We start from the raw sequence: 12,956 nt of genomic DNA on the forward strand, positions 1-12,956 counted from the left end.
GGACAGACCCTGGTTCGATTCCCGTCATCCCAAGCCTACTAATGGCTCCTACATTTGTGAGTGTAGAGCCAGGAGTAACCCCTGAGCATCGCCAGGTATGACCCCAAAATTAAAAAACAAAAAGATATTATGTGAGGTAGGAGAGGTCATACAGAAAATAAGACTCTTGTTTTAGATACAGCTTACAGGAATTTAATCCCCAGCACTACATATGGTCCTCCAGGTGTGGCATCCCCAAAAAACAAATAAAAAAATAAATAAAACAACCAAAAATATACACAATCCAACAATACCATTACTTAATTTTTAAACAAATTTAGAAAATAATTAACAGAAGAGACACACAATGAAGGCTTCATGAATAATTTATTCCATTTGAAGTTTTTTTTTTTGTTTTTGTTTTTTTTAAAAGTATAAACCTTTTCATTTCCTCAATCACAATTTGTACAACTCAGTGTTATGGCATTCGGCAGCAATAGTGTTTGTTCCTTATTTCTTATTTTGTCACGTTAAAAAAAAGCAATTGGACCATATTAAATGTCACTGCTAAACAACAACTTTAAAACGCCCCTTCATAAAGTGACCAAGCTATTTTGAGAGGGTTGAAGCTGACATGTCCAGTAATGACGTTACAATTTGTAGTTTAAACTCAGTAACTTTAAGGTCCACAAATCCAGTTTACTTTGAAAACTAATGCGTGAATACATCAACCTGAGGAGTATTTTAGGTCCCAAATCCAGTTTTTTAAATTAATACTCCACAAAAAGAAAACATATGTCTATATAAAAATTTAAACCACAGTTCTGGGCCCTTAAAACACCAAGAAAAACCAAAAGGTTAAGATTCCAGCTGATTGAGGGGTGGGGTTGGGAAGAGGGAGAAGACAAAAATTCATGTAAAAAACATTTTCCCTTAATTTAGACAAACTAAAATTTAAGAGGAAAACCAGACCAAAACATCATTCATGCAACACTAAATGTATAACAGACTGATATGCAATGCCATTGTGGATGAACAGCAAATTATATGATGCAACAGCACTTAAAAACTTTCTTTTAATGTATTCAATTTGAACATTTTAAATAATGCAACATACTATTTTGATATTACAGTATTAACATAGTGCTTGATTAAAGATCTGCAAATCTTTGTAGTAACACATTAAGTTAAAAATTACCTCAGAAGGTAAATATGAAGACGAAAGGAGAATATTTTAATACAGTAATCTGTGCCATACTGACAATTGAGTACGAATACAGTTGAGGATAATTGACTAGTAAGAGCTTAATTTTAGTGGTTTAAGAAAAGTTTAGAAAGATTTAAAAATTACAGCTACTTTAAAATTTAAGGATTACATATAAGTACACTTGGTGGCCTTCTGGCCAAACAATAAGGTGTACAGAAATTTATTCATACAGTGTTAATTCACAGTCCTGATAACTGAATGGCTTGCATAAGAAAGGTATGGCTAGATGTTTCTCACTGGCTGGAAGCAGACATTATATAAAAAAAAATTATTCTAACTGCCCAAATACTGAAATTCCACCCTGCTTTGTAATGGATAACTGCACAAAAAACAGACACTAGCAAGAATTAAAGTGTTGGTGATCAACTGGTATAAAACATATTATTTTGCTTACCTATTTAAACAAAACCAAACAAAACTACCCATACTTGTCTGTGACAGTATGTTAGTAAGTCAGATCCATCATCCTGCATAAAGGCTTGTTTTAATTTTCTAAGTCTCCTGACCTTTTCTAATGACTATGTAATAATTTTATATTTGAATGGGAAGTTATATTCAAAGAGAAAATAATACTAATAATAAATCCTTTATATTTGAGAGTATTCCCTGATTCCTAGAAAAAAGGAATTATATATTATTTTCCTTCCATATGGCTCCATGTAAAAGAAACTGTCAGGGAATAATTATTTTAAAATCTATCTCAATCCAAGATATGGTTACTATAGGCTAGTGATTTTAAACAATTGGGGATATAGCTTTTATTTTTTTTAAAGTCACTATGAAACTAAGTATATAAAAAAGAATACTTTTAATATAAATTCCAATTAAGCAGCTTTTTCCTTCAAATCTCAGACAAGTTTTTTTAAAAGTATATAACAAAACATGCCAACATAATCTTGATGTTAGCATAATTTAAAAATGAACACAGAAATGTGATCTTTAAATTTTACTTTCAAAATATGCTTACTACTGGGATTGCATTATAATTTTGAGGAAGTGATTGAAAAACTTTGCCACCAATTGTGTTTTCTCTATAGAAAAAAGGAGACTCGCTAATGTTTTAATTTACACAATTTGAATGTTATATTGTTCATAAGAAAGTTGATATTTAAGCTAGGCATACAGTATCTACAAAACAAGTTTCAGTTAAAAAATTAGTTTTGCAAATACAATTGATTTGTCTTTTTAGAGAATTAATGAACATACAAATTCAGAATTTTGTTAGACTGCTTCCAAGAAAGACAGGTAGACTTGGTGACTGTGAATTCAAGTCAGCAGCAAAGGTAGGGGGCTAACTTGGACTCTCTGGTGAGCAGCACTGTAGAAGGATTAAAGGGGGTAAAGCTTGCATAAAAGCAGTTATCCTGGCATGTGCAAACAAGAAGGGGGAAGTTGTATTGAAGGAAGGGGTGAATTAAAGTCCCTAAAATTCAAGTCCCTTCTTTAGGGAGGTGAGAACCTCCTTGGCATATGCCCTACCTTAATCTGAGTTGTGTTACAGAAAAGTATAGACTCTGGTGTTTGGGACTGCCATCTCCAAACTGAGAAAATTAAATAAATAAAAAGACAGATTAAGTTTAGGAAATGGTTCATTAACTAGTGGAATAGAATATGAATACCAAAATTCACTGAGAATCTATTTACACCACAGTTTGATTGCACACACACACCCATACAATGCATACTCTCATACATTCCCAATCTTTAATTAAAAAAAATCATCAAAGAGTTACTGCTCTTAAAAATAATTTGTAAAATGCCTAGAGCTGGGCTAAATTTCAACCTTATAGCAGATTCTGAAGATAATTTTCATAATTAATAATATTCCCATGCCTAAATGTGCCACTGTTAAAACTGAAAAAAATTTAAGCATGTAACATTAACACCAAAATTAGTTTAAGCATTCAGTAGCAAATGTTTTTCTTGTAAAACTAAGTTCCTTTCACTGAAAATGGCCTGAAATATTAGTCATAGCCCTAAATCATAGTACAAAATATAACTCAAGAATTCTCATTTTATTCTAAGTTAAACCACCTAACAATATCACTTGTATATTGCCATCATGTTATTCTGTAAAGGTGTGATATATAAAATGCTGTAAGACCCGGTACCTTTTCAATTTATAAACACAGTGAACTTCATTACTGTACATGTACTCTGCAACTACAGCTTAGCTGTAAATCCTCCACACACAATGGTATGGACATTATTCCCCTCTATCCCCTTAAACTGTACATCAAAACAATACAAATTTACTCCCACCCACCCCCTTACAAAAAAATAATACTCTAAAAGCAACCCTACTGCAACTTTTTAATTAAGACGATTACATATATTTTAGACCAATTGCTTTAAAGCAAGAAGGCAGTATAAACCTTCTAGGAAAATTTTTATAAAAGAGGTTAAGAAATATAAGACAATTTATACATTTAAAAACTTACAATAAATAAGAGATGCAGGCATTTTTTGAATACTAGATACTATAATCCGATACAAGAACATCTTGATGTTCTGAAGCCATATGTTGAAATTCATTGTTCCTCATGTTTCCCTCTCCATGCTTTTATTATTCATTTAACATGACTAGGTACTATGGCTTCATTACTTTTTCACAAATACTGTGACTGGGGGAAAAAGTAAATTCTGCTACGAAATGTTATAATATGTTTTGTATAATTAGTCATCAACCTAAAGAGTTCAAAGTACAGTCAATGAAAAATAGCAGGGTTTATAGCCCCTCCTCCAAGTCAAAACAATATTTGTTGAATTAATAAGAATGAGACCCCATCACAAATGACTTTCACTGAGAAGATCATTATAACTTAATCTTGCAGCGAAATATTTTGCTTCTTATTGTTTTTTTTCTTGCCCAGTTCCATCAAATGAAGATCACAGCATATTCATGATAAAGTTATATAACTGATTCAGCACCACAAAATGAATTGGGAGACATGAGCGTCTGTCCTGGGTTGCAGGGTCACAGGTTAGCCAGGAGAGTGCATTGTACTGTTCCAAAACAAACCTGAAAAACAAGTAAATTAGTAAGTCATTCTTAGATCTGGAAGTAGTTTGTGATTATGTCATCTAAGATTCACTAAAATCCAAAATCCTTCATAAAAATGGGAGGTCAGGAAGATAATAGAGAGGTGTTATGATGCAAGCCTTGCCAAGTGTTGTATGTGATTATTTGGGAGCCACCCACCTCTCCCCAATAAAAATGGAAAGAAGGGAGTAAATACAATCCTTAGCAAATAAAGATAATTAATTTTTTTAAATTAAAATACGCATATATTTTTGGGTTTGGGGGCTACACCTTATAGTGCTCAGGGTTACTTCTGGCTCTGTACTTGTGGACCCATATGGGGTGCTGGGATGAATCTGTTTGGGCTGCAATTCAAGGCAACAGACCTACCGCTATTACTGTCTCTCTGGTCCATTAAAAGTATTTTTTAAAGTACACATTAGAAAGAAAGAGAAAAATATATGGGTCCAGAGAGATAGTGTACCTCATATGGTACCCTGAGCCCTCCAGGAATGATCTCTCAGGGAGGGAATGTGTGGGGGTGAAGGGGAGAAAATATGCATTCCAAATTCATCTAGAGACCCGAGGTCACACAACTGTAAACTGCTATTTAAGATCAGAAAAATAAAGACCAACATTATATTCTTTCAAAATTTTAACATAGAACCCTTAATGGAAAAAAGAGCTATACCTGAGGACATCTGAAGTTTGATTTGAGTCAAGTGGGTGGGAGTGTTTACTGTGAAGCAGCTCATCAGATTGCACTGAAGGCACGTGGAGGTGCAAAGAGGCCTATAAATGAAAGATGGAGACTGAATCAGTAATTAATCACCCAAAGGAAAAAAATGTTGCTCTTGCCTTGTATCCCCCCACAACTCTCTTACTTGATGAAACATTCTGCAATTATTAAGACCCTCTATTAAAACGTTACTTCATCTTTGATTCATTCCAGAGGTAAATTTTTAAATGTATAAACATAGTCTTTTTCTTCAGCTTTGTTTTTGAAACAACCATAACAACAAAAAGATTTACCAATTATTTCTAACCTTTATGTATTACACAAATGTTTTAGGAAGCACTAAATTAATGGGCTAACCAAGCTAGTGTTTCAATATAAGGATCAAGAATGTGATACTGCTCAAGCCCTGCAGTGATGAAGATTACTGAGATCACCCCTATGTTCATGAGCCTCTAAGCTCACAACCAGGCATGTGATCAGGGTGGGGGTCTCCAGGACTGAACCTGGTAATGCTCAGGAGATGTGGCCCCAGGGAATCAACGAGGACTGACCACATTGCAAAGCACATTGCTAAACTCCTGTATGGGCTGGACAAGAGTATAGCAAATAGGGTACTTCTTTGTATGCTGCCAACCTGAGTTTGATCTCTGGCATCCGTATCATTTCCTGAGCCCCGTCAGGAGTGATACCTGAGCAAAGAGCCAGGAGTAAAGAAAGCCCTGAGCACCATAATATGTGCAATCCCCCCCCAAAAAAAAAAAACTAACAAAAACAGAGGGCTGGGAAGTGTGGCGCTAGAGGTAAGGTGTCTGCCTTGCAAGCACTAGCCCAATGGAAAGGACCCTGGTTCGATCCCCCGGCGTCCCATATGGTCCCCCCAAGCCACGGTGCGATTTCTGAGCACGATAGCCAGGAGTAACCCCTGAGCGTCAAACGGGTGTGGCCCAAAACCCCACCCAAAAAAAAACCAAAAAACAAAAAACTAACAAAAACCAAACACAACAAAATACCCACAAAACAACAACAACAAAATTAACGTTGTCCCATCTCTCCAGCCTCCACAGATAACTTTTAGACTCACTCAGTTTCATGGGTAGTAGCTTGGTTAACAATCTGAATCATCCAATGAGATATATGTAAAAAGATTTAAAAGAAAGAAATGTATGTGTGTGTGTGGGGGGGGGGGGGGGGAAGAACAATAGCAGAACGGGGTAGTGTTTGCCTTGCACACAGCTGACCTGAGTTCGATCCCTAGGATCCAATATAGTCCCTAAGCATTGCCAATGAATGAACCAGAGCCAAGAAAGAGTAACCCCTGGAACACTGCTGGGTGTGACCCCCCCCCCCCAATAAACAAAAAAGAGGAGGGTACGTGGGTACTCTTTACTCTATAAGATTTTATTCTGTATGCTATAAAAATGTTTTCTACTTAGCTGCTCTCTCCTTTACACTTGTAATTTATTATAAATTATTGTGTTGTGCATTTAGGAGTAAAATACAAATTAGGGGGCATAGAGATAATACAGAGAGTAGAGTGCCTACCTTAAACCTGGTTGACCCAGGTTCAATCCCTGAGCACAGAGCCAGGAGCCCAAAACCCCCAAACAAAATATAATTAGTACTAGGATCTAAATTCTTTGATAAGAAGACACTTAACAGGCTGAAGAGAGAGTTGCAGACAGGAAGGCACTTGTCCTGCACATGGAGGACCTGGGTAATCGAGCACCCCAGACAACCCCAAGTCCAACCAAGAGTGAGTGATCCATGAGTACAGAGCAAGAAGTGAGCCTTCAGCATCTCTGGGTATAATTCAAACCCTTCCCAAAGAGATGCTCAATAATCAGGACAACTAACTGTTCGAGGCAAAGAGGAATGAATAGTCCAGGTGGCAGCCTATGGTATAGAAATAAAATGGAATGTATGAAAACAAAAGGTGAACAAGATTATGTAAATTATGCCTTACCTGGTAATTCAGACACCAGATGTCCCTAATCTTGTTACACTGTATCTGAGGGTGATTGCCCCACTTTACACTATGCTCTCCTTGTATAATAAATATTGAGTAGAAAAGAATCTGGAATAGTCCCTTGGACTTTTTATGAAGTAGTGTTTCCCTTATAAAATGTTATGCGAAACACTAAGTTCATGAGCTATTAATAGATGTTAAACAATGTTTTTCTTGGGTAAGAAAGGTATGAGAAATGAAGTAACATATATTTCCTGATATTTTTTCAGAGCCTTTAATATTCAACCATGTAAACAACAAAGGGGCCAGAAAGCATATGAAAGTACTTCACAAAGGACCTAAACCAAAGTAATACCATTCATGCTATAGAAACCTGAAAGCGAACTACTATCCCACAGAAACCCTCTTTGGGAATATGTTTTTATTGACCATGTACTTGGGAAGATAAAGATATATAGATACTAGTCCAGGAGTATTCTTTATAAAAGTACACTGCCTAATCGCAAATGCCATTGACTAATAGGTTTGTGGGCCAAGGTGAGGGTATCACTAATTAATAGCAATAGGCTTACAAAGCAATATAGTTTAACCACCACCACACACAAAAATAATCTCCTAAAGGTGAATCAGTTGGCAAGTTGCTCACACATGACTTAAAAGAACAGAAATAGTTAAATTTCTGGTGGATTTCTCTAAAAGTAAGTGAATTTATTATTTTAGAATAGTAACAAGAACAGTAATAAACTCTGGATAAAGTCTTCACTCTTACCATTTTATGATTTACCTAACCCGGTTTAGTATGTTACTAATAAATTTGGTTTAATAAAATTACTGTGTATCTAAGAATCTAATAACTTCAAAACTACTCAAGGGGCCGGAGAGATAGCATGGAGGTAAGGCGTTTGCCAAACGCCTTACCTTGCATGCAGAAGGATGGTGGTTTGAATCCCGGCATCCCATATAGTCCACCGAGCCTGCCAGGAGCCATTTTCCTGAGCACAGAGCCAGGAGTAAACACCCTGAGTACTGCTTGGTGTGACCCCCAAAAACAAAATAAAAACAAAAAAAAACCCACCTTACTCAGAAGTGTTTTTAATCCTGTTTTTGTTTTTCGCTATTTATGTTGGAGCCACAGCCAACAATGTTCAGGAATTACTTGACTTTGCTCAGGGATCATTCCTTCTTGACAAAATGTGGTGCTCAGGGATAGATCCTACTATAGCTTCTTACAAGACAAACACCTTCCTGCTGAACTATCTCTTTAGCCCCTAATTAAAAGTTTATCAGACACTTAAATGAAGCCCAAACCTTCTTTTTTTATCCCCCTGGTTTTTGGGGGATAAAACAAAAACAGTTTTTGTTTGTCCTGGATTAGCTGCGTGCAAGGCAAACGGCCTCACCACTGTGCTCTCTCCAGCCCCCATGAAGCCAAGACATTGAGGTGCATATAAATCTAAAAATTAAATATTACTACAAATGATCTTTTGGGGAGTGACACCCCAAAGTGCTCAGGGGTTATTTCCTGGCTCTGTGATCAATTATCACACAAAGGTGAGGCCAGGAGCCACACAGATGGCAGGGACTGAAACCCATGCCAGCTGATAAAAGGCAAGTAAGTGCCCTTGACTACTATATTATTGCTCCAGCTCCAAAGATTAAATTCTTAATTTCCCAAATAATAGAGGACAAAAGGCATTGCACCGTGATTTTATTTCAAATGATAAAATTATATAACATTTTAAAAAGTAGTTTAGTACTGAGTTTACTATCAATTTACTTTAGGTAAGTGAATTTTTCTAAATTTTAAAAATATTAGGAAGTTGGGCCTGGAGAGATAGCACAGCCGGCATTTGCCTTGCAAACAGCGATCCAGGACCAAAGGTGGTTGGTTCGAATCCCGGTGTCCCATATGGTCCCCCGTTGCCTGCCAGGAGCTATTTCTGAGCGACAGCAGGAGTAAACCTCTGAGCAATGCCGGGTGTGACCCAAAAAACAAAACAAACAAACAAAAATATTAGGAAGTTGGCCCGGAGAGATAGCACAAGCGGTGTTTGCCTTGCAAGCAGCCGATCCAGGACCTAAGTTGGTTGGTTCAAATTCCGGTGTCCCATATGGTCCCCCGTGCCTGCCAGGAGCTATTTCTGAGCAGACAGCCAGGAGTAACTCCTGAGCACCGCCAGGAATGACCCAAAAACCAAAAAAAAAAACATTAGGAAGTTAGGGCTGGAGAGACAGACCAGGTTTAAAGCACGTGCACTGCATGTATCTAATCGGGTTTGATCCTCAGCACCCCATTATGGTCTTGCCAATCATTCCTGGTAATGATCCCTGAGTGCAAGAGCCAGGAAAAAGATCTGACTACAGGCCCTGAAACTAAATAAGGTAAAAAACAAAAGAGGGAAAAGAAAGAGGAAAAAAATGAGAGAATGATCAAAAGAAAGGGGAGTAGGAGAGATAGCACAGTGGTAGGGGCAATTTGACTAGGCATGCAGCTGACCCACGAGAGAACTGGGTCTGATTCCCAGCATCCCATACAGTCTCCAGAGCTTGCCAGGAGCAATTTCTGAATGCAGAGCCAGAAGTAACCCTTGAGTACCAACAGGTGTGGACCAAAATCCAAAAACAAACAAAAAACCCCCAAAAGAAAAAAAGAAAACCACAATTTTCTTCCAGCTCTAAATGATATAAACACCTGAAAATAGAGCGGGTTCTGAATGCAGAGCCAGGAGGTAACCCCGAGTGTGACAGGTGTTTGTCCAAAATACAAAATCCAAACCAAACCAAACAAAAATCCCCAAAAATCAAAACCAAATAATTTCTTCCAGGGGCCAGAGAGATAGGCATGGAGGTGTAGGGTGTTTTTGCCTTGCATACAGAAGGATGGTGGTTAGAATCCCGGCATATCATATGGTCCCCCAAGCCTGCAGGAGCGATTTCTGAGCGTAGGACAAGGAGTAAGCCACTGAGCGATTGAACCGGGTGTGACCCCTCCCCCCATATTTCTTACCCGCTCTAATATTGATATAAAGAACTGAAAATACTATAGAGCCAGGGGGTCTGTGAGGCCATAGTACAAGTGGGTAGGTGAGTTGCCCTTGCAAGAAGCCAATCTGGGTCGGATTCCCAATATCCCCTAAAGTCCTCCCCCAGCTGGACAGGAGTGATTCCTGAACAAAGAGCCAGGAGGAAACCCCCCTGAGCACTACCAGTTTGCCCCCCAAAAAAGATTACAGAAGTTTGACTCTTAAGATGAATTAAAAATTCAGAACATTGTGGCTGGGAGCAATGATATAGTGGACGAAGGTGCCTTGGCCAGGCATGTAGCAAACCCAGGTTTGATTTCCAGAATACCAAATGGTTCCCCTGAGCACCACCAGGAAAACTGATGTGACCCAAAAACCAAAACTTCAAACTTATATATTAATCCAAAAATTAGAGTTGTTTTGATTTTTAACTATTTTTATGATCGTGTCAAGAGAGTAGTAAATGGAAATATGTTGAGAGACCTTGACTGTAAAAGCGTACAAGAGTTTAAAAAACTAAAAGCTATTTCTATATTTATGAACTTTAAAGGAGTAAAGTCTTATTTTAAAATCATTGTAAGAATTAAAAGAAATACCTTAAGAAAAAGAGGACACATGATATTGTGCTTGAGGACACGCTGGACCATTACCAGTCAGGTAAGGGACCCGCTTTGGCAGTTGGACACAAAGTAACCAAGGGCCAATGGTTTGCTGAAGAATATTAGTTCACTTCATCGTGAGATTCTGTTGAGAGGAGCCGATCAGTCCCACTGGACCCTTAGAAAGACAAAATTCAAGTGTATTGTCAGTTCATTTGCTATGCTTAGGAACAGATAGAAATACAAAATTCTATGGTATGAACAACTGATTGAGGTGCGTATCAATACTTTTAGTGCTCCAAAGTAACAATTTGCCATCATAGAAGCACTGTAATTATTAATTGCGTACAAGAAATAAATGATTAACCTTTTTTAGCATTACTAATACATGTTTTTTGTGTTAAATCCCTTGAGCTGACCTAAAAATACAAAACGGTCAGTGGAAAGTTTTTAATTTATATCCTAATATCCCCACAAATAGTTTCCTGACAACCACACCACAACCCAAAAAAGTGAATAAATTGGGGCTTTTGTTCCATTACAGTTATCTATAAAAACAAAGAATATACTGTTCTAGAGAAAAAAATTTTTTTTTTTTATTTTTGGGATCACACCTGCAGCGCTCAGGGGGTTACTCCTGGCTCTATGCTCAGAAAATCGCCACCTGGCAGGCTCAGGGGACCATAATAGATGCTCGGGATTTTGAACCGACCGTCCTTCTGCATGAAAGGCAAGGCCTTACCCCGGACATGCTATCTCTCCGGCCCATGTTCTAGAGAAATATTATGTCAATTTAAAAACCGGGGCAGGAGCGAAGCACAGTAGGTAGGGTTATTTACCTTGCATGCAGCCCAGTGCTAGGTTTGATCCCCAGCACCCCCAATGGTCCCTTGAGCCTGCCAAGTGTAATTTCTGAGCAGAGTCAGGAGTAACTCCTGAGAGCCACCAGGTGTGCCCAAAACCAAAACCAAAACCAAAATAAAATCCTTTGAATTAAAAATGCATTTCCTCTCATTTTAAGAAATATATGAACAGAGGAAAATTTATTATACAAAAAATGTTCATTGCCAAGATGACCTGAACAGACTATAACATATAATACATATTAATAACATGGTAAATAATTAAAAAAAACATTGGTAAATAATTGTTATAAAGTTTATATATGCTTAATCGAAAGGTTGAAATATAAATAATAGCTTAAAGAAAAGAAGTAATCTGCTAAAAGTGAAAATGATTTTTATTGGGTTTGGAGAGATAACACAAAGCCAAGGTGTTATACTGAGTAATGCAAGAGCCCTGGTTTCAATACCTGGCACTGTGTGGTCCCTTGAGCACCACCAGGTGCACTGGTTTTACCTTTATTTTTTCACTAACCACAGAGATAGTAGAGGGGGAAGATAACTTATTTTAATATGTATTACAGCTGACCCAGGTTCAATCCCTAGCACCATATATGGACAATCTCAAGTATGGCAGAGAGTGAGTACTAATGTATAAGAGCCAGGATTAAATTTTGAGCACTACAAGGTATGATATCCATCCCCACTAAAATATTTTTTCATAATGACTGGACAAGAGAAAAAATATAGATAGAACACACTTGTTTTGTTTGTTTGTTTTATTTATTTTGGTGTCACACCCAGTCGGTACCTCAGGGGTTACTCCTGGCTCTGCGCTCAGAAATCAGTCCTTGAGAGGCTCCGGGATCTTATGGGGATGCTGGAAATCGAACCCAGTCTATCCCAGGTAGGCCTCATGCAAGACAAAAGCCCTACCATTATGCTAGCTCTGGCCCCACACATTATATTTAAAAGACAGACTTGTGGGGGGCTGGAGGCTTGTGGCACAAGCAGTAAGGCATCTGCCTTGCCGGGTGCTAGCCTAGGACGGACCACGGTGTCTCGATCCCCCCCCGCGTCCCATATGTTCCCCCAAGCCAGGAGCGATTTCTGAGCACATAGCCAGGAGTCACCAGAGGTGTCACTTGGGTGTGGCCCAAAAAAAAAGACTGTAAATATATGCTGATTCAAATTAACCATTACAACATCATTTCACCCAGAGATGTTATTATGCATATAAAGCCCAAATTAACTTTGGGGACAGTATGATTTGGGCCACCACTACTGCAGTGACTCAGAAAATTTATGGTATTGGTGAACAGGGCTGAACTTAGGACTTCCATATGCAAAGAACACACTAAAGCACTTTGGAGACATAAGGGATGCAGGGATTCGAACCACCATACCCCTCATGAGTACAGCTGCTATGCTAGCAAGGCAAAGTGCTCCCCCACAGCATGTACTATTGTCTCTGGCCCCATTCTGAGGTTATATCTTACAGCTCTTCTAACCATGTGTT

At 38.1% G+C, this 12,956-nt stretch overlaps 1 long non-coding RNA gene across 1 annotated transcript; it reads right to left on the minus strand.

Annotated features, from left to right (window-relative positions):
• Window positions 1-347: 347 nt before the first annotated feature.
• On the minus strand, window positions 348-10,759 carry LOC126008077 (uncharacterized). Its single transcript, XR_007495496.1, has 3 exons — window positions 10,593-10,759; window positions 4,960-5,060; window positions 348-4,268 (listed from the first exon to the last, which is right to left on the minus strand). It is a non-coding gene; the product is annotated as an uncharacterized LOC126008077 (long non-coding RNA).
• Window positions 10,760-12,956: the final 2,197 nt, after the last annotated feature.

Source organism: Suncus etruscus, chromosome 1 (assembly GCF_024139225.1).
Source record: "Suncus etruscus isolate mSunEtr1 chromosome 1, mSunEtr1.pri.cur, whole genome shotgun sequence".
Lineage (NCBI taxonomy): Eukaryota > Metazoa > Chordata > Mammalia > Eulipotyphla > Soricidae > Suncus > Suncus etruscus.